At 43.0% G+C, this 25,670-nt stretch overlaps 1 protein-coding gene across 3 annotated transcripts in view; it reads left to right on the forward strand.

The window, feature by feature from the left end:
• The first annotated feature begins 6,238 nt into the window (after positions 1–6,238).
• GRB10 (growth factor receptor bound protein 10) overlaps positions 6,239–25,670 on the forward strand; it is a 138,787-nt gene continuing 119,355 nt past the window's right edge. For 2 of the 3 annotated variants that reach the window (XM_071553621.1, XM_071553624.1), the window contains exon 1: positions 6,239–6,719. The gene's annotated coding sequence lies outside the window, so the exon portion shown is untranslated. The remainder of the gene's footprint in view (positions 6,720–25,670) is intronic. The other variant, XM_071553622.1, reaches the window with a different exon arrangement.

Below are 25,670 nucleotides of genomic sequence, written 5' to 3' on the forward strand. Positions count from 1 at the left end.
ACACAAGGAGAACCTGCCTGATACACACCTCAGCTCTGCATCCACACTCTGCAAGCCAACAAAAGGCACACCAACACCTTGCAAGGCTGTGCTGTGCAGAGGTCCATTTTAATTCAGAGAGTGCTAGATCTACACACAGCTTAGCACAAAAACTGAGGGAATATCTGGTTTGGGTCCAATACAGCTAGATTGATGTATCTCCTCTCTCAGCTTGGTAAAACCTGATTCTATGTAATCTCTTCTTGCTTGCACCATTTAAATGTTTCTGTTTGTCAGATGGCAGTAGTTTGATGATCTTGCTACAACTGTGTTGAAAATACACTCCCAAAAGCCTTAGCATGCAAGGCAAGTTATGTCATTGAAGATTTTCTTTTTGTCTTTATTATTATTTTAATTCCCCCTCCAGAAACCAAGAAAAGACTTGAGACGAGATCACTGTTGCGCTAAGATCCCTAAGAGTTTTGCCACTGATTGCAGTGTGGCTGGATTTCATTCTGAGTCACAGTTCTTGTTGCCTTCTCTCCTCATCTGTGGCAAAGCTGTGAATGAACACTATATGTTTTGAATAAATCTTGACTTCTCATGTCAAAAATGAGAATATATAGGATAGTTTGAACTGAATCTCCTCCTATTGCAGTATAATTTTGAATTTTTCTTCCCATCTAGTGTTATCTGGAATCCTAGTTGAAAACTGATGCATCAGGAAAGCAGCTGACTTTGATTTGGAAAAAGTAAACACTTTTAAGGTGCCATTTTACTTGACACCTTTAGTGTCCAAAACGACCCATTTTCTTTATCACTTTATTGAAACTGAGGGAATATAGCAATTTATTATTATTAGTGTGGAATCAGTCGATATGTTAAGTTTGGAGCTAGCATTGGGAACAGATGTTTTTGTAGAAGGGTGGGCTGAATGTATTAGTCTTTTTAATGTCATTTCTGTTTGAATGATCAGTATCACTTAAAATTCCCTTCTCCTCTCCACCACCTTGTGTAACTGCTCTATTTTGTACAGTCCAGGAAGAGCACATCTCTCTCTCTGAAACTTAGAACTCCATCTCAAATTACAAAATGTCCCTGACAATTCAGCCTTTTGAAAAAGCTGTAAATAGAGATATAGCTTACCTAGCAACAAAAAATAGATCTCCACAATGTAGTCTATGAACACAGTGAGTTTATTCAGTTATGGGCATGCCATAGCTTTTTTCTGTTACTAGCCTTTTAAGAGATAGACTACAGAAAAAGTCTTTTCTGTACTCAGTTGATACTAAAAGAAATCTTCTCAATAACAACTGGGCAGATGATGAAGTCTCTAAACTTCTAAAATGAATGTAACTGATGAAGTTTCTGCTGAGTCAGGTAAAAAAGCATAATTGAGTTAATACTGATGGAAAATATGAAAAGTTTTGAAAATCTCAGTCTTTTGATGAATACTGAAATTCAGTCTGTATCCTTTAGCTCATACATCTGTGTTTAGTGAGTGTTTTTACAAGCTTGTTTAGTTTCTTAGTGTTTTGCTTTCTCCTTCCAGCTTTCAAACTCCATCACAGAGTGAGTGATAAAATAATGGAAAAAAAGGATGTAGACAGAAACAAAGGAGAAAGTTTCACACACACACCCCCGCCCCAAAACCTCTTGGTGTTAAAAAGACTTTTCTTGTTTGAACAGTTTTTAAAAATATTTTAAGCATTTGTTTCATGTATAGTAAAAGCAACAGAAATAATTTTGAGTTGGTTTTGTTCCAGATTAAGCCTTATTAAAATTCTACCATGTTAGAAGACTTCCCGTCTATTTAAGGTGAAAAGCTTTGTCCATGACAAAAGAAACTTATTATCATTTCAAAGGTTGGTCAGCACTTTTGCCTATATACCTACTAGGTAATAATGACCATGTTGACCCTTTTTTGACTGCTGAATTCTTTTATCAGTGCATTCTACTAGTTAAAGATCACACTTAATGCCGACTTTCATATAATGCTTTCATGAAAGTTCCTTTGAGAGTGAAAGCAGTGGCCAGATTCTGATCTCTCCTCTTCAGATCTTCTGCTGTTGGATTTTCATTTCCTAAATCAATGTAATAGAAAAGAAAATTATGCCTGTTCACAGTATATGTATGAAATATAAGAATGTTTCTAAAGAAAACTTCATATCTACTTGACAGTTTTCATTAATCTATTTAATAAAACTTTAAAATTACTTTTTTTTTCTCTTGGAAATAACTGTATTGTAGAGCTTAATGTCTTTTGGCTAAGTTCCAAAATGGAAAGTCATCCTGCAGAGTTCAAGTCTCTGCAGAAAGCAAACCAAATTCACTGTACTTGAACTCCAACAGCCATTTATTATTAAGTATTGAGTCTTAAATGTAGCACTGAATACACAGAGAATGTCTACATTCTGTGATTATTTTGGACCTGGTTTTGAGCCCTTAACGCATAAGAAACTTATGTTAATGTAAGTTTCTGAGGAGTAAAAATGGCAAAACCAGCATTTTCCTGGCTTTACAGATATTTTGAGGACAGTAAATTGAAGAATAAACCGATATTGTAAGCTCAGTTGTACCACAGGCTATCAGTTCAGTAGCTGTGGAGCAGCAAGATCCTCCCCAGCTAGGAGGGGGCTGCAAGCCCTGTCCTCTTCTCCCCCAGTGTCCCAGATACCCTGAAGCACAGCCAAGGAGTCTCATTAGTTCTTCCATCTTCTTCTTCCATCAAGGGTCAGAGGAATTCATCTTCTCTAACCCAACCCTTAATGACTGCAAAGAAGAAGAAAACAGAAAGCTGGGACTAACTCATCCTGGGCTCAAAGTCCTGAAGGCATCAAGGCTTTTGTAGTGATGCTTGCCTTTACTTTTTGGACTGTCCTTGAGTAGGAATAATGTTTACATAGTCAGAGTACTTACTGCCAACATTGCTTCTTGTGTTGTTTTTCTAGCAAAAAATGACAATTTTTTTTTCTTAGAGAAAATATTGGCAATTTAGGGTGTTATTTTCATGATATGGCATACTGAAGGGTGTTGCTAGAGATTTGTCAGTTAAGACAAAAGATAAGTATGTCCTTCACTCCCATTGAAAAGATGCTTTGCTACATCTCCAGTTAACACTTTCAATGGTGCTATTTGGTATAAACAATTTTATGACAGTACAGTTTTGACTTGAACAATACATCTGTAGTCTAGGAAACTAAACATATCTTTCCTAATGTTTTTATTTGTCAGAGGAGTATTTTCAATACTTGTGTATCTATTTTTTTAATCCACCACAAAATGAAATATACTATTAAGACCTGAGAAGTTGCTTATTTTTCTATGTATTAGAAAGAAATTTAAGTACAGACACATGCTTAATAATAATCCAATTGAACATTTTATCATTGTCAAAGGCATCTTTAGAGGAATCCATCAACTCCTCTGATTTCCATACAAGTCAATTTACTGTCTTCAAAATGTAATGTTAATGGCACTCAGTGTACACACCATAATCCTTTAAAATAATGTACATGGCAAACGGATATGTTCTCATGCATTAATAATTTAAAAAATTTTAGGTACTTACTCAATATGATTAACTGATGGATCAGCAGTCTTATATATGAGAAACAGTGAGCACACTTAAAGGAAAAGCATACTGGAAGGCAGCCAGGTGGCTGCCTGCGTGATGCTTCAAAAATACCTGCTTTGTCCCTCTAGTTTCCCTTCAGTGTTGGATGCATCACAGTCATAAAGGTGGTCTCTGGTTTTGAGATTCAAAAATGCCCACAAGTGCAAAGTGTCTTAAAGGCTGAGTAGCAGGACTTTTGGGGATGAACAGCAATGTTTTAGACGGCAGGAATCCCTGTGATGCAATCCTGCTGGTGGTTGGCTGGCTCTGCAGCACCAGACCAGTTACATAACTTCTCTCCTTTAACTTCCCGCTTTTTTGAGGACACACTGTAACACAGGGCTGTAAATTGATATTCTAGGTTGGAAATACTACAGATAACAAGTATAACTGATGCATTACAGAGCTAAGCAATGCGCCTGGGGAAATAGCATGAAATAGAATGTAGAAGAGGCATGTCTCGAAGTCCTTGGCCTTGCCCACAACAGCAGGTCCTATGAAACCAGAAAGAACTGGACATCTATTGCACAAACCCTGGTCAAATCATACAGGTACGTATATAGCTGCAAAAAAGATGGAGATTCTCTCTTCTCAGGGAGTCACAAGACGCAGACAAGCAGCAACAGGTAAAAGTTGCATAGAAGTTTCATCTTGATTTTGATTCACTGTAAAAAAGAATTTTTTTACAGTTAGAATAATTATCTACTGGAAAATCATCTCCAGGGATGGGGTGGAGTCTCCATCACTGGAGGCTTTCAAGATGTGATTGACTAGGCTGACAGAAAATGTCATCTTGGCTCCCTTTCCCATGGAAGGAAAGGTGGACCAGGTCAACTTTGTAGTTCCCTTCCAACTTTGATTATATGGTTGATCTATATGGGCAGAAAGCTTCTCACGTAAGCATGTGGGGTTGTGATGCCAACCATGCTGGTCTTGCACGTGGGATCAGGCAGGTGATAGGCGCCTCCTCTGGAGTAATCTCAGGCAAAAATCTGATACCACCCGCATTCACCTTTCCACTAGATAGTGACTTGGACAGGACACAGCTTCTCCTTTGGTGAGGCACCAGCACTCTGAGGCTGGATCCACAAAATGCATGATCAGGGTGAATGATGGCTCACAGAAAATCAGGGCAGACAGCCCAGTGGCAGGAAGAAAGGGTTGAATGGGGGGCTGAGAAGTGACAGTACACAGAGCAAGCTCCCAGTAGGCCAGGCCAGGCCAGGCCAGGCTGAGCTGGGCAGTAGTGGTGCTGACAGACTGAAGAGCAATGCTCAGCACTGCATCAAGTGGAGATGGCCGAGGGAAGTGCAGCTCCCAGGAGAGGCCAGGGACTGGTGGCATGAGTGGGGGGAGCACTGAGCAGACAGGAGAATGGCACGTGCGCCCAAGAGGCTGAGGTGACATGCACAAGGAAAATGGAGAGATTAGTTGAGGAGTTGAACAGGGAGAACGAGTGGTGAGAACAGAGCAAGACCAGAGCAAGGCTGGAAACACGGCGGGGACAGGGAGGGCAGGCTGATAAGGAAAACATTCCTTTAAATACAGTAAAGAAGAACCACGGAGGAAGAAACAGCAAGAGCAATGAAGGTATCATGTTACATTTCAAAATCTATTCAGCTCGGGCTCTCAGCCACAATGCACCCATTAGTGTACATGCATCTGTTTTAGGAGTAAAAGCCCTGAGATTTCTCCCACTTCTCCTTGGGCTCGATTTCCTTTTATAGGGCTGACTCCTTTCGTTTGAGAGGTGTTTTTGAGGCTGGTAAAGTGAATATTCCTCTCCTCCGGGAGTATGACAGCTCATGGAAGCCTATCCCTTTAAAACAGTAGCTCTCCGGAAAGTGAGCAGCTTCGCTTCTCCTAAAAGAGCTTTTCCACAGTCAGACTTATTTGCAAGCTACTTACAGATAGGATGGCTTGGAGCTACCGGGGTGAAATACCAAATGTCCCAGTGCACAGAAGTTCGCACAGCAGTCTATAGGAGTGCTGGTGGCAGCCTGAGGATCCAGGGAGAGCAGAGCCCTTTGCAGTACAGAGGAGCACTGAACAGTCCCTCGAACTGTTGGCACATGCCGGGCACCTTCTCCGCGCTGTCTGGAGCGCAGGAAGGGGAGCTGGGGCACCTTCTCTGCGGAGTTTTTTTAGGAAAAATGTGCGAACAGGGCCGGTGAGAATAAAGAAAAAGTCCAAGCACAAATGTCTCGCGTTTGCAGATGCTGTTAGTTTGATTTTAAAGAAAAAACAGCCGTCCCCAACACAAGCACGCGCCCGTGTTACTGCGGGGGAGCTTTTGTTAGAGGGCAGGAGACCCGCAACAGCCTCGCCACGGGAGCGCACAGGGACGGGGGAGCGTGGCGGTAAGGGCGGACATCACCAGCACCAGCACCAGCACCAGCACCAGCACCAGCACCAGCACCAGCACCAGCAGCACCAGCAGCACCAGCACCACCAGCACCACCAGCACCACCAGCACCACTAGCAGCACCTTCCCGCGGGCCGCCACTCGGACTCCCGGCCGCCCCCTGCCCTCGGTGGGGCGCGGGTCGGCGCTGCGGCTGCGTGCGACAGGGGCGGGGGCGGGGGCGGGAGCGGGGCGGGAATAGGGCGGAGCGCCACTGGGAGTCAGCTGGGCGCGAGGCGAGAGCGCGGCGGCGGCGGGCGCCGTTAGCACCGGAGCCGGCGGCACCAGCAGCGGCAGCGGCGCGGGCAGGGAGGCAGAAGTTTTCTCCACAGATCCTTCCCGCAGCCCGGGGACGCCTTGCGGAGGCGCAAACGTCCCCGTCTGAATCGGGTGTGTTTTGCCTTTTTTTTTTTCGCCTTCTTTTTTTTTTTTCCTTTTTCCCCCTCTACTTATTTCATTGCATTTTTTCTTTTTATTTTTATTTCTTTCCCAAAATTTTGATTTTTTTCCTTCTGTTATTGCTGTTTTTGAGGCACGTGGTTCCGAGAGCTTGCTCTCCCCCGCCCGTGCCCCACTCCACCGCGGCGCCCGGAGGAGCCCCCTCCCCGCCCGCGCTCCCCTCCCCGCCGCCTCGCACGACCCTTCCCCCGACCGCCCGCGCCCGCCCCGGGCTTGGCGGGTCCGCGGCGCCCGGCGGGGACGGTGCCGCCCGCCCAGCAGGTAAGGGGCCGGGGGTCGGCGCGGGGCGCGCAGGGGGCGGTGGCTGCCCCTAGGGAGCCGCAGCGGGGGAGGTCGGGCCGGGGTGGGTGAGGGCTTGCCGGCTCCTCGGTGGCGGAGGCCGGTGGGAGGAGGAGGAGAGCAAACTTCCTTTTCCTGGGGCCGCCGGCGAGCCTCCCCCTCCTCCCCTGCCCGCGGGGAGCGCCCCCCGCGCCCTCCCCGCCGGCGCGGCCCCCGGGCCGGACGGGGGGCGGCCGCGGGGCTCGGGGGAGCGGCCCCTTCCCGCGGCTCGGGGCTGCCTTGCCGCGTTTTGTTTGCTCGCCGGCTGCGCGCCTCGCCCCGGCCGTGCCGGGAGCTGGGCTTTCCCGTCGCCCCGCGCCGGAGCAGAGTGAAGACCTGCCCCGCCAACTGTTGGCGGTGCTGTTGCTGCCACCGAAACTCTCCGATATTCTCCTCGCTCCGTTTAGGCATTGCGGGAGGGTTGGCCGATGGGCAGTTCGCAGAAATGCCACTCCGGAGTGCTACCACATCCCTGCTGAGCCGCAGCGGGGATGTGCGGGGGCTCCGGGCGGCCGTGTGCTTGCGGGAGAGCGGCTCTGCCCTGCCCTCCGCCTGGCTCCCCTCCGGGCCGTGCCGGGAGTCCCTCGCTAGCCCAGGAGACCCCCGGTAACAGCGCGTGCGGGGCTGCTCCTGCCCCAGCTCCCCCCTGGGAAGAGCCGCGCACGCATGGCTCTCTTATTGTATAACTGTGGTACTGCAAGCTGGGTCTGAAACTGTGGCATCACTATAAGAACAGTTTGCAGTTAATTGGTTTGGCAGATGAACTCCTGCTCAATCCTCTTGCCCGCTTCTATTGCTTAAGTGCCAGCGCCCCCTCCCACCCTTTCCCCCCTTTCCCCCGCTTTCCTTTGAAGCATCGCATAACTCTGTATTGCCTGCAGGATGGAAAGTGCTGATTCAGCAGCCAGGAGCCCCACTCCATCTGAAGTGGTGGTCTGCCTGAAATGTTCCCATTTGTTGAAATGGGAACATGTGTTGCTGGTATGTCAAAGCAGCATTGATCAGGTTTTCTAAAACAGACCAGAGGAATATGGTTTGTTTTTCCCTTCACTAAAACAGAATGAATTTAGGTTTGGAGGAAAGCAAGAGGGAGTGGGATAGGAAAAATGTGGGTATTTACCACTTCAAGTTACACTTCTAAGGGACAGGTGAAATAGTTTTGCCTCATAAAGGTAGCAAGGATGCACTAATACTCCAACTCCACCTATTCCAGCATTTAGAGACTAGTAGTTGTGCTTAAAGCTCTAGCAAAGGTACAGAGAAGGGCAACAAGGCTAATCCTAGGATTAAAAGGAGTGAGTTATGAGGACAGGTTAAAAAAACCCAAAACAATACAAATGCATGAGATTAGAAAACCTTCACGGAAAAAGGAAATATGCTTGAAACTTTAAATGGGAGCTCTGGCTATGCTTCATGATCGTTTTGGGGCTGAGGCAGGGTGCAGAAGGTAAGCAGGATGCACTTCCCATGCTGTGTACTAGTCTTCCTTCAGGGCTTAACCTCTCAGTGCCGCATAAGAAAGAGAGCTGTTCTGGAGCTGTAGCCTTATGGCTGTCTTTGTACAGGTGTATATTAGTATCAAGGCTGCTTGGGTTTTTTTTCACCAAAACTAAACTCTTTAAAATTCAGCACAATGTAGAGCAAACAGCAAAGCCTGGAGAGTACTGTTCGGTAAACTGACAGAGCAGCAGACCCTGACGCTTGTGCCCAGTGAGCATTTCACTATGTTATAGTCTGATTTATTTTCTTCACTTGGACTTTATTTGGTCTTAAAGTAGGTCTTGTTTGCCCTGGCTACATATTAAAAATCTTGTGGTACTTCCATGGTTTTCCTTGGTTGTGTTAATCAAACTATCCCCTCCCTTAGTGCTGTGTAAGTTGGCTTTCATCCTCAGATACAGCCACACCTGGATTTCAGTAGCATATTCCTGTATTTTTTATTAGGTAGTCCAGAAGCACTGCCTAAATGTAAAATGGATCTCTGCATTTCAGCTCTTCTGAAGTGTACACTGTGCACTCTGTGAATAAAACAAATATTTGCAGCCTTCTGGCTTGTGAGCACTTAAATGACTCCAGCAAGCATTGTCACAAAGGTTTTTTAGAAATCTTTGGTCAAGTTCTCATCTGTGCTTGGGGTGTAAATGGGCCAAAAAGTATCTGGATCTTTCTGGTGAAGGTATCCTTCCAAGGCAGGGAGTTCCCAGCTGGCAGAGGAGAGGCATAGCTGGGTCACGTGCTGCTCCTGCCAGCAGCACGGGAGTGTTGTGCTGGGAATTTGTTTTTTGACAGCCCTGAACGAGCAGATGTCCCTCTAGACTGTGAGGCACCATCAGCTTCCCTGTGTGTGCAGAGTGGTGGCAGCAGGCAAGCCAAGGGGCTCCCGGGCAGTGTGACACTGGGTGGGACCATGCTGTCGCTCCTCTCCTCCCTTTTGGTGGTTATAGAGGCGAGGGTGCTAAATGAGGTCAGATTTCTAGATAAAAGTTTTGCTTAGACCAGCTGAGCCCGTGTCTCAGGAACTGTGTGTATATGTGGGAAATTCACTCAGGTGCTTCTTCAGATCAGTGAAATCTGGGGTGGGAGGAACAGGTGAAGGGGCTACCTTTTGATGTCCAGGGGTATGCATTTTTAGGATACACTTAAATATTTGCTTGAATGAAAATTTCACTGGTTGCAGCAAACACTGTGGTTCAAAAGCTGTACTATTTTCTCCTGCCCTTTTTACTCTAAACTTCTGAGTGAACTTTAGTAATGGGGTCAAGGAAAAATCATTTCTTCACTTTAAGCCAACATTTCTCTCCAAACTAAGACTAAGGAAGCCTGCTGTTCTTTGCATTTATCTCAGCCATGGGGGTATTGATGCCAGTTCATAGTGTAGCATTTCTTACATGTGCCCACCTGGCCCAGTGTTCTCACAAACAAGGAAGATAACTCTTGAGACCTCTGCCTCTGTCAGGCTTGCATGCAGCTTGCCAACTGGCTTGGCTACAGTGTGATTGCATAAGCCTCCTGTAGGAAAGCAGGCTAAGAAGTTAGGATTGTTTTTCTTGGAAACTGTAGCTGTGCCTGGCCATGTCCAAAATATACCAGTTGCGACTCTTCACACAGGGAAATCGAGGAATGGTGATCCTTTACCAAAAAGTTGAAACCCCACAATCTTTTTAGGAATTGCAAGGAATGAGGTTCCCAAAAAGTCCTTTTGTTAACATTGAACTTTATTTACAGGTTTGTTAACATTACACTGTCTGCTGCTCAGGAGAGCACTTTGCAGTATAAACTTGGATGTGGCAAAGTAGTCTTGTTTCCCATCATTTTTGCTCCCAAACTAGTGGTTGTCGTGAAACATAATATTATGAAGTAAACAGATGTCACCTTCCTGACTTCTCTTTATACATGTTGAGCTGTGCACTTCTGAACTAGTCCTGTGCCAGGACTTTCCTATTCTCATGCCATCTGTTGAATTGGATAATCTTTTTGGACAGCAGTTCTCCTTTTAGCTCAATATGGCTCCTCTGTTGCATTGCAGATGTGGAGAGTACTATCCTAGGATGAGTGCAGCATTAAAGAAAATTGTTGATCAGTATGAGGCATCCTGTCTACAAAGAGACTGTTAATCTCTTCAATGTTGAAACCACAAGATCAGCCTGACTTCATGAGATTTCGCTGGATATATTCTGCAGTCCCTTTGCTTATATATGCTTTGTTCCTCTGGATACTGTGTCTTCAGCAGGTACCTGATACAAGAGAGACAGATAGGCACCACATTTTTCATACAGATACATTCATCTGATACTGGTGGGCTTTGTGGTTTCTAGTAGCTTTTGAACTTAAAATGTGCATAGGAGCACCGAATACTGAAGGATTCATGAAGTGGGTCACCATCAGTGCCAAGTTACCCTGAAACTTTTGAAAGAAATCCTCACATTCACACTAATGTACACCTGTTGTCTGAAAACTTACCTTTACGTTAACTCTTTGCTTTCCTAGGTCTTTTGAAAGTCACAGATGGATTAGTTCATGCAGAGCAGATGGACTTGGCTGTCAGGACTGAAGGCATTGCAAGTTCATGCCCTACTTTAGAGTAGTGCCTTTGTGAACAGTTGTCTTTCCTGGTCTCTGTAACAGAAAAGAGCAGAGATTTCTGTTTAGTGGTGAAGAGTCATTCATAGACCTATGAGGTTTTGAGCACTGGGTAAGTCACTTTCCGTTAGAAGGTGGTGGCAACTATATGGCTGCTTGGGTTTTTACAGGCAAACAACCTTTGTCGGCAAGGACCAGAGACTCAGGTGTGGATTGAACAAAACTATAGTCAGGATGAATAATGTGGGTTCTTCAAAGCCCAACACTAATGCTCATTTACAAGTCAAGAGAGCTTTTAATGAAAACCTGCTAATTGCATCCCAATTAGTTAACCCGTGGGGAATGCAGATTACCACTCTTAAATGGCTACAGCAAAAGCTGTCTGTCATGAAGATGAATTGTTTTAAAGTGGGTGATATCTTTAGCAGAGTAGGAGACCTTCTCCGGTAGCATGTAAATACTGTTATAAATTAGTGTGAGGTACCTTTTTCATGCTGAATTTTTTCAGAAACCTTTGGTAAGTCACTGTATCACTGGGTATCAAATGATAACTTTGGATAACTTTGGAGAGAGTAAAACAGAGAGGAAAATACGTAGTTCTCTGATGTGTGATATGAAGTAAAACTCCAGGTTGTATCAAACTTTTAGCTTGCTAGACTAAAACTTGCATAATCTAGTAATGTGGTATGAAAGGCTACCTTGTTGATACTGAGAGAAGGTGAAATGTCTCTTTCGAAACTCTTTGCAGATTTCAAAACTACTGTCTTTGAGATTATGCTGGTTTGGGTATGACAGGATGAGGGTTGTTTGCTAGAATAATTTGAACTCTTCTTGAAGAAAGGATCAGCAGTGAGAAATTCCCCCTTTACCACATGAAAATGGGACAGACTGCTCATTCTTCCCTGAAGTGAGCATTAGGGAGAGAGAGGGTGAGGGGAGTTGCAAGTCTTAATTATGCTGTGCGGTATGTTTCTGACAAGAGCTTTGGGATTATGGTGATAGTCACAGTCCTTGAATACAGAGGTGATGAGTGCCCTAGAACTTACTGGTAACACCATGACCATCTCTGCATTCTTTACTTGTGGGCAGAAGCTGTAGAATATCTGAGAAAGAAACACAGTGTCCTATTTCTGTTGTATTCTTTTGTTGGATTCTAGAGGAAGACTGCAAGCAGTTTTCCATTATCTTACCCTCCTGCTGTTGAGCTGTCATCCTTAGGCCAACAGCAACAAGTTGAGCAGCTATGTTGATCTTAATGTGCAGCAGTTTTATTAATAATTACAGAATTAACCATTGGATAGTTGTGTTGCTCTAGCCATAATATTCAAACAATGTATTTCTTAGTGAGTCTGTTTCAACCTTTTTGGAAGCCAAACCCAAGGATCATGGGGAAATTCCAAAAAAGACAGTTTTGCATAGACAGGGCATGATGAATGGGGTGATTGTAAACACATGTTTGGTTAAACCACTAGCAAACCAGTCTCTGATTCTTCCCAGCCGCCATCAATGCTGGCTTCTACTAGCTCATAACAGGACAAAAATAGGAAGTGACTTTCCTGGCAGGCAAACCATAGAGGAAACGCCATGCCATCCTGTTGGGATAAACCTATAGCCCAGTGGGAAGGAGCTCTCCTGCTGAGCAGCAGTGGGGATTTCTGCATTTGTTCACACAGTAGACTTCAGAGTGTGGTCTTTGCGCTCCCTTCACACTTACTGCTGCAGAATTTGTGTCAACAGAGAAATCGGAGAAACTGAGTAGCTGCCTTCAAGCTGAGCCTGTGGTTGCTGAAGGCTGCAGATAAGTAAGGGTGGATAATATTTCATGACAGCAGTATCATTCTTCCATTATGCATCCCTGGTGAGAAAATCAATAAGCAGGGAGAATCTCTTAAGTCTGTAGATTCTTTTTATGGTGGAGAGGAGCACTTGATGAACACTTAGAAACTTCTTTCTGTGTCCAGGATCTAAATTTTGCCTTTCTGATGGCTTGATTGAGAGGCTTCTAACTCATGCTGTTGGTTTGTAACACTAAGTTGTCAGAAGCCATTTTTTCCTTTGATTAACTTTATTTCTAGGTCATCTTCAGGTGCTCATTTAAGTTTTAGAACCATGAGGAAGGGAATCTGTAAAATGTCACCCAAATCTTTCTCTGCAGGTGTTCCTTTTAATGAACAAGCTGTGATTCTGTAATTGTAATTTGACACAAACATTTTTGGTCAGGAAGTTGCAACTGGACTCTTGTGTTTGTGCATGATTCATATGTTTGTTAAGTGCTTTAGATGTCAAAACTAACTGGCAGCAAGGATTTGGATCATTTTTCAGAGAAAAACACTGCTAGAACAATTTTCTCAGATAATTGATTTTAACAGAGAATGATAGCACAAGATAGTTGTATATTAGAAAGGATTACAGCAGAAGTTTTCAAGGCTGAAATAAAAATGGGGAAGTGATTTTTTCTCTTTTTTTTCCTCCCCCCTTCTTTCTTTCCTTCTTTTCCATGATGTCCATCTCAGACAAACTACTAGGTAGAGATTCAGATAGGAGAATGTTTTCTCTCCTTAAATGGGAATTGAGAGAGGGGGTGGGAAGGACTGGGGGAAGGTAAGATCTGTAGGTTGGTCTTGCTTAGTGTACTGTTAAAGCTCTGAGCATCCTTGGAAAGGAATGAAGAGCTTTTATTATGTCAAAGCATAAGTGTGGAATTAAACTTCAAGTAGCTGGAAAAGCTAAAAATTCAGAAGGCTTTGACACAAGACAAAAATATCACAAACTTTCTTAAAAGGCCTGCTTTCCCTTCTGGCTCAAATGTATTGAAGTACATTTAGGAGAATGTTAAGGCAGAGAAATATGTGTTGCAAGGCCATTGATTGTTCCTGAATTAATGTCTTGTGGGTGATCGTTCTTCATTCTAATAGCTGCCTGTGCTGACATCACCCAAGATGTTGAGGGATTATGTCAGAATTCAAGCCTTGATATTGTACAGTACAATGGCTCAAGTGCTGTTAGAGGCTTTCTTGGTGGGTCAGGTTGCTTTTGTTTTTCCTGTCCAGCTCTAACTGTGATGTTCCAGTTACTGTGCATGGTCACAGCAAGAGATGTAAACCATTTCCAAGAGAAGCATGTCTGTGCAGCATAATTGTGAGGACAAAGTAGTCCTTGGCTCTAAATCTTACGCTAGAGGTGGATTTGCTGTCAGAATCTATACTCTAGATGCAGAATTTTTAATACTTTATGAAAAAGCTCACTAGCTGTAACATTGTCATCTTTTCTTTTGCTATGAAATACTTCATTCCAGGTATTTTGAAGTCCAATAGGTTGAGTCCAAAAGTGGTTTTGGTGGTAGGGTTTTTTCCCTGGTCGACTGGCTGGTTTGTTGTGGTTGGTTTTGGGTTTTTAAAGCTTAGAATTACCACATCATCTTCCACCAGGGAACACTGCAAAGCCTCTTGTCCTTTTGTGTCCTGTAAGAGAGAATCTAGCCATCCCATTATTCAGGAGAAAAAACTGAATACAGACTTGAGATCTAAAATTTAACAAAGAATGTAAATGAACACCAACTAAAAATGGTTGGAATATTTTTTTAAATTGAGATATACTGTAAAAGAAATATTAGAAACCATCTGAATCTGGTTTTGAGGATTTGATTTGCAGTTTCTAAGTGACCTCTGCTTATATGTGTGTTTTGTAGCAGTGGGAGTGGAGGGAGGAAGCTGCTTTAAAGGGTAGAGTTTGGGAGACAGTGAGAACCGAGAAGGCACAAAGAAGGGCAGTATTGATACAGCTCAATTGTTTCATCAACCGAGTCTTTTGGGTTTTTTTCCCCTCTCTCAGTTCAGCCACCTCTCAGCAGTGTGAGAGAAGGAATCAGATTGATTTCCATTGTCACGTATGTCTTTCTAGTGTGATGTAGAGATAAGGCCAAGTTGGCTGCACCACCACCCTACTTGGGTGAAGAGGATTGATGTCTGGGGGAGCATCTTAATTCAAATAGCGTGGCTGAATTGTGGCTCTGAAAATTATTACCGATACGATTATCTTTTTGGAGTAATACTAAAACTTTCTCGGAGCTGCTGTCAGCTGTCCATTTATGAGAAGAAGCCTGTGGGTTTTGGTGGCTCTGTTTAGCCTGCATGATGGTTGTAACACTGTGTTTGCTTCTATGTCCCAGTTCATGAAAGTTCTCAGGGACAATGATTGCATCTCCAAAGGTGAAGGAGGTGTTAGGAATAAGAAGAAGGTGGAGAGACAGCAAGTATTTATACCACAATGCATAGTAAACATCCCACTTGTGATACAGGTAGCTAATTCGCATCTAAAAGTTTGCCTGACTTCAGTCCTGGTCTAGACCACAAGTATCACTTTTGAGTAGTTGTGCCATGTTCTGTGGTCTGGTGGCAGTTCAGACAGCCAGAGATTCCAGGGATAACCACATGGTGAGGCACCTGAGCAAAAATGCTTCTGCTCTCTGAATGCAAGTGTGTGTGTGTGGCTCGGCTTCTTGAATGAAGATTTGGGAAGGGCTGTCCCCACGTGGGTGAGCCCTTCCAGCCTGCGCAGTGGATATTTTAGGTGAGGCACAGCGTGCGCAGAACTGGCCCCACCGTTTATCTCCTGAGGTTCATCTGCCACAGCCGAGCGAGCTTGGACAGTGACATTGAAGTCCTCAGGACTAGAACCTACAGCACCCGGCATTTCCCAGGAGGTCTCCCATCCAAGTACTAATCCGGGGCTGACCCTGCAAGTGGAACTCCATGAAATAGCAATGCCTGCTCACCTTTCTTGACTTGAAATGCCTGTAGCTATTGCTTTCATTTTTTGAAGCTATTCTGTTTTCCTTTCTTTTATGTCCCAGCCCTGTCACTCTTTAGGAGTGACCAGTACTTTGCCTTTGTGAACTGTCAGCCTCCAAGATCCCTGTATCTGGGGTTGTAAAGATGCAAAGAGGGTCATTCCTGATAGGGAGGGATGGGCACTGGTGCTAATCCTGTAAATCCACAGTAGGTCATTCCCATGCACAGAAACCTGATCTTAACTCTTACATTCTCCTTTGTGATATTTACATAAAATTCCTACTTCTTTAAACAAGAAGAAATTAGATCTTGTCATATTTAAGAAAAACTCCGTGAATGAGCCTTATAAATATTTATCCCTGCATCACATCTTAGTCAGGGATACTCTAGAAAAGATGGCTGGTGATTGTCTTTTTGACACTGCACAATATAAAGCAAATGCAATTTCAAAGCCTCCCTTAAGCCTCTGTGGCATGCTTAAATATCTTCCAGTTCCACGGTTAAAGGCTAAAATAAGTCTTGTACCCAGGAGTACTGGATTTGGGAGATTTGTGAAATGCTTGTCCCCAGCTACTTCCATTGATGCAAATGGTGGAGGCCAAACTGTTGAGAAGGGGACTGGAGAGAGAAAATCGACTGATTAAGATGATAGTGCTTGCAGTCATTTCTAATCACAGTTCATTTCTTGTAGATACTCCAGAGGTTTTGCATGGTGAGAACAAATGCAAACACAGTTCAGAATACACTGGTGGGTATAGCTCAGTGCTCACAGTCCATGAGCTAAAAAAAAAATTGAAGGGATCGAGGTTTTGTTGGATTCCCCCACCCTCTCCCCTCTTTCCCAGACTTCCAGAGATGCTTGGTGCTGAGTAAGTGTTAATGCCAAGCAGCAGAATGATAGACTTGCACTTTACAGTACTAACTCCAGTTAATTGTGCTAGAGTAACCATGTATACATTGTAATCTTCCACAGTCTTCTGAGGAAGAAATTTCTCTATTCCTTGTACCCTTCAAAAACCTGACAGACAGTGAAACGGTAAGATTTTGATCTACAGCTTGCTGATTGTAGCTAAGCAATAAAAAATACTCAAGACATTATAGTTAGAGTGGTAGTTCTGCTATTTGTCCTTCATAATGAGACTGGAGAGCAACATTTCTAGGGTTGAGGTCATTAGCCATGTGCATCTCTGTTGTCAGGTTCCATTTTGTTTGTAGTGTTAGGACATAGCTGGATTCTTGTAGTAACAGAGGCAAGTAGATGGGTTAGAATTCTAAAAAGGTATACACCTAAGGTTTTCAGTTATTTATTTGAGGGTGTTTTTTAAGACATTTTGGCACTAAGGATTACAGTTGGTATGCAGCTTGTTGATATTCTCATTTTGAGCACTGTTCTTTCAGGAAATTGAGGAGACAATGCATGTTAAGCTTGTTTTTCTTATAGCACAGTCCTAGATCTGAAGAGAAGACTTTACACAGGTCAACTAGTCAATGAAAAACTGAGTATATTGTGTTTTTGATGGCAGTGACTGTGGAAAAATCTGCATACTCCCTAGATAGTCTTGTCTGTTAACTCACTACTTTTTTGTCCCCTTTTAGCAGTTCTGTCTTGGGCTTCTCTTTTATCTGTGCCTTCGCTCCGCACCCTCCCTGCCTCTCCACCCAGTAATGCTTTCCTAAATCTTTGCTTTTTAAACCTTTCAGATTCTTCTTTTGAAACTTGTGGGCACAGAGAAAAGATTATGAAAGCCTGCTGCGAAGAAGGAGAATAGATTTGGAAGATTTCATCATGACCCTTACTTTTGCTTCTTTTGGCTGAGCTCCAGTTAATTCTGTTTTTTTCTTTTTTTTCTCCCAGATGTCACGTTTTTCTAATTCTGTGATGTTCCTATTGCTTTTGCTTGGATTCTTTCCAGTCAGTCTTTTCTGAAATTTGCTGAAGACTGGGTACCGCTTTGTGCTGGAAGCTTTATCAGCCTCAAGTAGAACAGAACTGTTGCTTCATGATTCTCACATATGTTCCTCTGTACGTTCCTGTATGGTATTTGCCTCTTTCTCAACAAAGAACTTTACAGTTTCTTAAACTTGCTTTGAATTAAGTCTTCCAGCAAGCTGTCAACTTTAAGTTAGAGGCTTCCCGATGTTTGAGTGTCTTTGTCCTTCATTATCTAGATCATTAGTGTTAGAATAGTGTGGGACCAGGGCAGATGTCTGCAGAGGTTATTCAGTTCAGTATGTGAGGCTATTTTGTATTTCTTGACTTTCTCAGCAGATGAAGTCAGTGGAGTTACCCAGTAACTTTCAGTTCTGGTTCTGCCATAAGATGATTGTTTGCATTGGTAACAGTGACAAAGTTTCCTCAACTTTTTCTGAGAGTGTGGTTTGACTCTTTTGATGTGGCTTTGCTAATGTCAAGATTTAGCGTCTCTTGCTTTTATGTTCCTACAATACATTATTCTGACATAGTATGATATTGAGTTGGTGTGACCTGGTTTATCAATGAACAACCAGATTGTGTTGAATTCAGTCTTTTATTTTCCTCTTGGTGCTAGCAGGTGTGTTTAATGGCAATCCATGTGCAAATGAAGTGACAAGCATCATTCTTCAGGTTTTTCTTTACACCCCTTTTCCCTCCCACTTCTTTAGGATATCACTGTTTGCCATTCTCCAACCTCTGTGTGTCAATCCACTATGAACTTTCAAAAATAACTGCTTATGATTTGAAGCTTAAAAAAAAATCTGAACTATTCCATTCCCAACTGAGTTTCATGAAAAACAACTAATTTGAGAGAAACTTGAATCATCTGTTTTTTTCCTCTCCCCTCCCCTATCATCACTAGTAATAGTTGGTATTTTTTTGTTTTGGTCTTGTTACCCATAGCTTTCTTCAGAAAGTGATGAGTGGACTGACCTTTCCCTTAATCATTATTTTATTGCTGTGGAATTACAGAATGACTTTTTGATGTCTCTTGTTTCACTTTCACTTATTTTGGTATTGTAATAATTGCCTGCAGGCTGTTGCTCTTTTAGTGGAGTGCAGATGAATGGACTTTGCTTGACCTCTTTAGCTAGCGAGGCAGAAGAACTAACTGTTGCTTGCCTTTTGTCATGTATGGGCAGCAGCAAAACTTAAACATCTTGGGTCTGAGGATTAACTGGAAGCCAATTAAAAACTGCAGATGAGAGAGAACAGTCCCTGGCAGAAAGCTGTCTTCAGATACAAAGCAAGTTCTTTCGTCCAGAATCAATGCACTGAAATGGTTAATGGGCAAACGCTCAAAGGCTGAATTTACACCTCAACTGTTTTTGTCAGTCTTGGGTTTGAGAACGTCATTTAGTTGGTGCCCCTGATCAGCTCAGCCGTAATTTAGAAACCATGAAAGGTTTTATATAGGTTGCTTCTGCTGCAATCTGAGCTTATAATAATTGAAAATAGAGAGTACTGACATAGGCTGATGAACCCAAATTGACTAGGTAACGATATGACAAACTAGAGGCTTAGTCCTGTGTCACCACCAGATCTAGAAGCATGTTTGATAAGGATATGTTGATAGATCAGAGAGAACGAACAATGCTAGTGCTGTTTACAAAATAAGAACTCTTCTGAAAAGGAACATACAGTTTCAAGAACAGATGGCCTAGTGGTAATAAAGACTAACAAATTTTTGTTGGCTGGCAGCCGTCTTTCAGGTTAGGATCTTGTCTTTGAAGCTCTTTCATAGAGTAGACTTCCTTGATGCAAAGTACTTGGTAAAAGGACAGAGTAAATTCCTCCTGGGAACTTAGTCTTCCTGGTCTAACACTTATGAGATTACAGTGGAAGCAAAAGGGAACAGACAGTCAGCTCATGGTGGTAGGTAGGCTTTGTTGGAGCAGCCTGTGGTTTATTCGGATTTTGTTCTACTCCCTGCACTCCAGAATTAAGAAGCTGCAGGACAGTTGTCACCCCTGTGATGGAAGGTGGGAAGACTGACTTGGAAACGTGCACAAATCTTGCTTTGATCATTTAATTTCTTCTGCAGAAGAAGCATATTCTTTGTGAGACAGAGCTTACATAATCCTCCTCTGTGTGTGTGTGTGTAAACATATTTAACACAGCCCTTTTGTTTCTTGACTAGTTTAAATTTTATCCATAATGTACGTGCAGTGTGGAAGGGGACAGAAGAGGGGTGAGTTAGAGTGCATTTCGGATTTATTTCTTCTCCAGTGCCTCAGAACTTTTATGGACTCACTACAAGAAAATGGAGGTGAACTAATCCCATTCTTATCTTTTATCTGTGCCCTAAAAACAGAATGTCTCTAACTGATCAGTGGTGTTGCAACCCTCTGTCTGTCCTTGCTGGGCTGATTCTCTTGTTGCACAGTGGCTGCTAGAGAGGCTTTAAATGCAGAATTAGCATATAAGCCTGTGCCATTTTTGGCTGGCTGTTAATGTTTAAAGTCTTTAAAGTCACCCACTAAAAACAAGGCAGAAGAACAAACGTCGGCCTGGGTATGTGGCATGTGTGTTCTTGTTTAATATCGGAATTTCTGGTATGGCCAGGGATGCGTGCCAACTTTGGCAGTACAGGGCACAGTTCAGATACTTAAGTACTGTACTAAAAATAACAGGACTATTTTAGACTGGGACCCAATTAGGGAGAGAATAACTTGTTGCTCTGCAATCAGTAATCTGAAGTAGCAGGCAGGCTGCAATGCACACATAAACTCATCTGTTTTGTTTGCAGAGTTGCCAGTTTTGACATTGCTTCCTCCCTGTGTTCCTCAGATGCTTTTCCAGAGGCTAATAAAAATACCCCCACCATCCAAAGTCCCTCTCCTCTTAAGGTAGACTTTGTGTTTTAGTTCAGATTTCGATATCGGAGTGTTTAATAGCATTACAGCTCCTAATCCTCTAGTGTTGGCTTGGGAAATTCCTAGAAGGCAGGGAAGGAGGTGTGGAGCAGTGCTCTGCCTGACACAGTGAGTGAGCTTTGCCCTGTTCCACAGAATCTGGGGAGGGTGAATCTGGGCAGTTAAGGAGCAGAGAGGATGGTTTGAATACTGTTGCTTTTCCCCTGGTTTGCCTGCTGGGGATGGAGGAGAAGGGAATGTGGTTCATGAAACTTGCTGCTGCTGCTTGCTTGCTTTTCTGTGTCAAGAAGTACAGTGAAAATAACTTGCATGTTTAAACTCCTGAAAGAAAGCATTACTTTACATTTCAGAAATTTCTCTCTGATTTTATTTTTGATGATGCTGCTGGCTGCCACCTCCTATTAGATCGCTTGGATTACAGTGAAGCAAGTTAGAGGAGTTTCTTCACGTGCAGAGTGTGTGGGGTGATGGGAAGTTGCAGGCATGCTCCAGCATCTGAATCCTCTGGTCTTGGAGGGCTTTCAAGTGATTGTCTGCACCTGATCTCAATTTTATGCCAGTGATCTGAGCAGGGTTGTTGATGAGGGAATGCTTTATGGAGCCTTACGTAAATGCTGATTTGGATAGACTTGTGCTGATGCTTGAGATGAAAGTGAAATGCACCTAAACCTTCTATTTTTATAGACGTCTTTCTAGCATGCTATTTTGAGAATATGAAAAAGCTAGAATGTTTTTGGTGTTGTGACTCTTGTGCTGTTTTGAAAGCAGCTTTCAAAATAAAAAGCTTATGAGAGGAGTTTAAGGCTTTGTTCAGCTGTGGTCTCTTAGCAGCTTTTAGTATGGCGTTGGGCTTCTGTTGTGATTTTGGTAGGGCATAATCAGGTTTTCTTAATCATGCAGGAAGCTTCATGTTCTTTAAAACTTTAGATTCTGGTTTGCTCTTGTCCTGGACTGAAATGCCAAGGAAGAGTCTGCCTAGATGCCTCTTAAGAAAACAGCATCTTTTGTATTCAGTACTAAAATGTATATTGCATCGTGGATGTAGTAAATTCCCATGGAAATAGTGGGAGAGGCACCTTGGCGAAGTGGATCATGTTTTGTGTTGTAGAGAGGCAGCATTTAGGCATGTGCTTGTCAACTCATGGGCTACATATATTCTACCTTCTTCATACTGCAGCAGCCTGCAGGACTTGCTGTTAAAAGTAAATGTTACATGGAGGATGCCTAGCAACTGTAGTTTTTAGGTCTGTGCCAAATTGTTAAAGGTGCAAATCTGTTAGATTGATGCAGTGTTTTCTGGAGGATGCAGTGTGACAGTGCTGAGGTGATGAGCTTCTGTGCTTTGGTGTTGTGGCTGTCTCTCCAGCTCTCCTTCACCATCCCCATTAGGTTAATGCATGGTGCCCACAATTCACAGCCAGGAATATTAATTAAAAAATGTTAATTTGATTTGCAGTTTCTTAGATAGATATCCTGCAAGGAGATTTTCTCTGCTTTTAGACCATTCTGTTTTATGGTGAGCTCCAGTTCTCCGGAGCGTGCACACCCATTTCTATAGTTGCTGTTCCTTAATAAGCTTTCTCCAGTGCTTGGCCTAAATTATTATTATCATTATTTTAATACATTGAAAAGTCCAGTCGCCCTGTGAAAAAGATTCTTGTGTTTCCTGTCCATTCCAGATATTCTATCTGCCTTTTGAGAGGGAATGGTTATTCTCTGGGCATTTTGTTCATGTCTTTCATAACTAACTCAATGTTTTCCCTCTTCTCTCTTTTTTGTGCCATGTGATCCAGTTAATTTCTGCTTTATAGGAATTCCTGTGCTCTGTACTCTTTCTAATTCTATTTTACCCTTGTAATGTCATAACAGCCCACAGTTTTCAAGAAGTGGGTGTGCCCTGGGTTTAATGACTTGTCATGATTCTGCTTTGCTTGTGGCAGTTCCTTGATTCTTAATACTGTATCACTGTATTTCTTTGTGAGGTATTGTCTGCTTCCCCCCCCTTCCTCTTTCCTCTAAGGTGATATTTCAAACAAGACTTCAGACTCCTGACATTTAATACTTCAGTGGCACACACAGGCAGGGTTATTTTTCTTCTGGCACATTGGCTTGAGTTTGTGGAAATTAGTTGCCCTTTTGGCTGCCCATTTGCCTCCAATCATGAGATCATTCTGCTGTGCTTTACGTGAAGCTCCAGCTCTGAGCGAACACATCATACTGCTGCCAAACTTTGTCACTTCCCTGTTTGTCACATTTCAGAGACCTTGTGTTGAAAAGGATGGCTACACCAGTAATTCTGGAGACTTCTTGTATGGAAAACAACCTCTGTTTTCCTACCTTTAATTCTTATCCTTCAGCTGGATGTTAAGGGGGAACCACTCTGGCAAACTACTGCAGCTCAGGTCCTTTTAAATGTCCCTAGCAAGGTATAGTGTCCACATGTGTCTTGTTCATAAACCTGAGGTCGGTGTGAGTCATAATTTCTGCAGAAAGCTTTACTGACTCTTCCTCATGCCATCTTATTTATTATTCAAGCCTATGTTACCTAGTTTTAATCAGTTCTTCCAGAAAAGAAGTCACTTAGTGATTTTTTTTCAGTTCCACGGATTTACCTTGAACTCATTTCAAAAAAACCTGATATAACTTATCTTTCATGCTGTGTCCAGGTCACTCTAGGTATGACAGGGTATGTATAGCAATTAATAGTTTGGTAGTTTTTTTCCTTTAGAAATCTTGACTGAATTTTTTTCTGTTGTGCAATTTGTTATCTTTTAATGCTGCTTGTAAAATGTAATCTATCGACAGTTGTTTAGTATATACGAAGCCTGGTTGGCTTATTTATTTTTACTTTTTTTTTTAGTGAATGAGCATAATATCTCTTAAAGTACAAAAGCTAAAACAGTCCTATCTTTTCTTTGTCAAGAGACCTAGAAGATGTTTGCAGCTAAGGTGAGTTGTGAGGTGGGGGACAGGAAAGACTTGTTTTCTTGTATTTTGTAGTAGAACTGGTAGCAGATGCCCTTCTAGTCTGGTTTTTGGATTAAGTCTTGTGCCCCAGTTTCAGTCTGGACATTTGTTTGAAGGTAACCATAAACATGAAATTGATCTTGGCTATCCTGACTTCTGGAGCTCTTGCTGTAGGTTATAGAGCATGCCTGGTAACAGCACCAGTACATCCTGTGATTCCTTTCTGAACTTCAGTGTCCCTCCTTTGCGTTGCTTGGTCTCAAGTTACTGGGACACCCAGTTAACATCCTTGAGTACACTTGGCAGAACAAAGTTAAAGGAATGTACTTCTTGGTTAGAAAACTTACATGTCCAATTTGTGCAGCAAAAGGATGGATATAGAATTTCCACACCAGAGCAAGAAGTGTCACTAGCAAAGGAAAAGATGTGGGAAGCTCATAGGTATCATTTGCAGTATTTCTTGCACATAATTAAATGCTGCTTTCTTGTCCAATCTGAGAACTTGTTTATGAAACCTGATACTGCCCTGTGAAACTCTACACTTTGCTTCTTAATACTACAGCTTGAGTGATGCTCAATGAGGTGGACAGGCTGCTTTGTGTATCAGCTGTTTCAGGCGTCGTGAGGTCTAAATACAGCACTTCCTTAGCTGGCACTTAGAAGCTTCACCCACTCCCGGAGAGGGGGGAAGAAATGTCAGTGTCATAGCTCAACCCTGTAGCAGATGCATCCTTCAAAAAAATAAATAAAACAGCTGAGTCATTCATTCGTTCTTTTTCTTCCACGCTGCCGGCCAAGCCCAATACTCTTGTATTTCACACAGGAGGGAGAAGGCAGACAATACTGTCTCTTATTATTCATACCCTGCAGCTCACTATCTTCTTCACAAAATAAGGGTGGCGTCTGTCTGTCTCTACTTCATGGGAAAGATTAACAACAATTAAGGTCAGCAATTAAGGTTGTGAAAACCTTTGAATAACTGCAACATCTGTTCTTATACTAGAATAAATAAAATAAAGCTGGAGGTCTAATTGCCAGCAGAGTACTTGCTCATATCTGTTTTGTAATTGTGGGCTTGTGAAATTCATATTGTTAACTGGTCCCTCGCCAGCCAACATCACTGTCCAGCAGCTGGTGCAAAGTTGCATGGTTTAGCCAAGAGCCATGTGCTGAAAGTGAAGGTACAGGATGAGAAGTCGGAATTGTGTGTAAAATGTGGGGCACTCTGAACCTTGCCCTGGCAGGGTGGTCGGGTGGTTCCTGTGATGGTTGCGGGATGTCATCAGCCGCTGTCCTTGGCCATAGCAGTTGATCCCCTGAACTTCCCAGTCCATTTCATTGTCAAATAAAACTGTTTTTTCTACACTGCTCTTGACTCTCACTGATTTTACTCTTGCTTTGAGACAGAACAGGGTTGTTAAGTGAAAATCTATTTCTCAACTGACTTGTTATTTCTGTAAGCTTAAATTAGATGGCAAGAGAGTACCTGAGTGTTCAGAGATGGACATTTCTAGAAGTAGTTATGTCCAGTGTTGTCTCAGTGCCTACTTAGATCAGGGAAAAAATTACAAATTAAAGGGAGAGAATGCCCTGAACTTCAGTTAAAGAGCATTAATTCACTTAAAGCCATTTTGGTATAAAGCAGTGTTCACTGGATGTCCCACAAATGGAATAGAACATTCCATTTGGAAGGTACCTACAATGGTCACCCAGTCCAACAATCTGACCACTTCAGGGCTGACCAAAAGTGGAAGCTTGTTGTTAAGGACATTGTCCAAGTGCCTCTTAAACACTGACAGGCTTAGGGTATTGACCAGCTCTCTAGGAAGCCTGTTCCAGTGTTTAACCACCCTCTTGGTAAAGGAATTGTTTCCGCATATCTCCCTGACTCAGCTGTGAACCATTCTCACACATCCTGTCACTGGATACCAGGGAGAAGGTTTCCTGTAACGAATGACACATTTACTTAATTTTGTCTGGACTATGCAGGGTCGTTTCTTAACTCGTCTGCAAAGCAAATGCTCAGCAGTGTTGTGCTTTCCGTCCAGAGAGTGAAAATTTCACTGCTGTTCAAGTGCTGGGAGCTGGAGCTTGGTCCTTCTTGTTGGCCCATGGCCTCCATGGAGGGAACTGTTTGTGTTCTGACTTGGCACAAAACTGCGCTTTTCAATTGTCTTGATTTGTGTTTTTACAAGTGGATCCCATG

The sequence above is a fragment of the Pithys albifrons genome, chromosome 4 (assembly GCF_047495875.1).
Source record: "Pithys albifrons albifrons isolate INPA30051 chromosome 4, PitAlb_v1, whole genome shotgun sequence".
In the NCBI taxonomy this organism is placed as follows: Eukaryota; Metazoa; Chordata; class Aves; order Passeriformes; family Thamnophilidae; genus Pithys; species Pithys albifrons.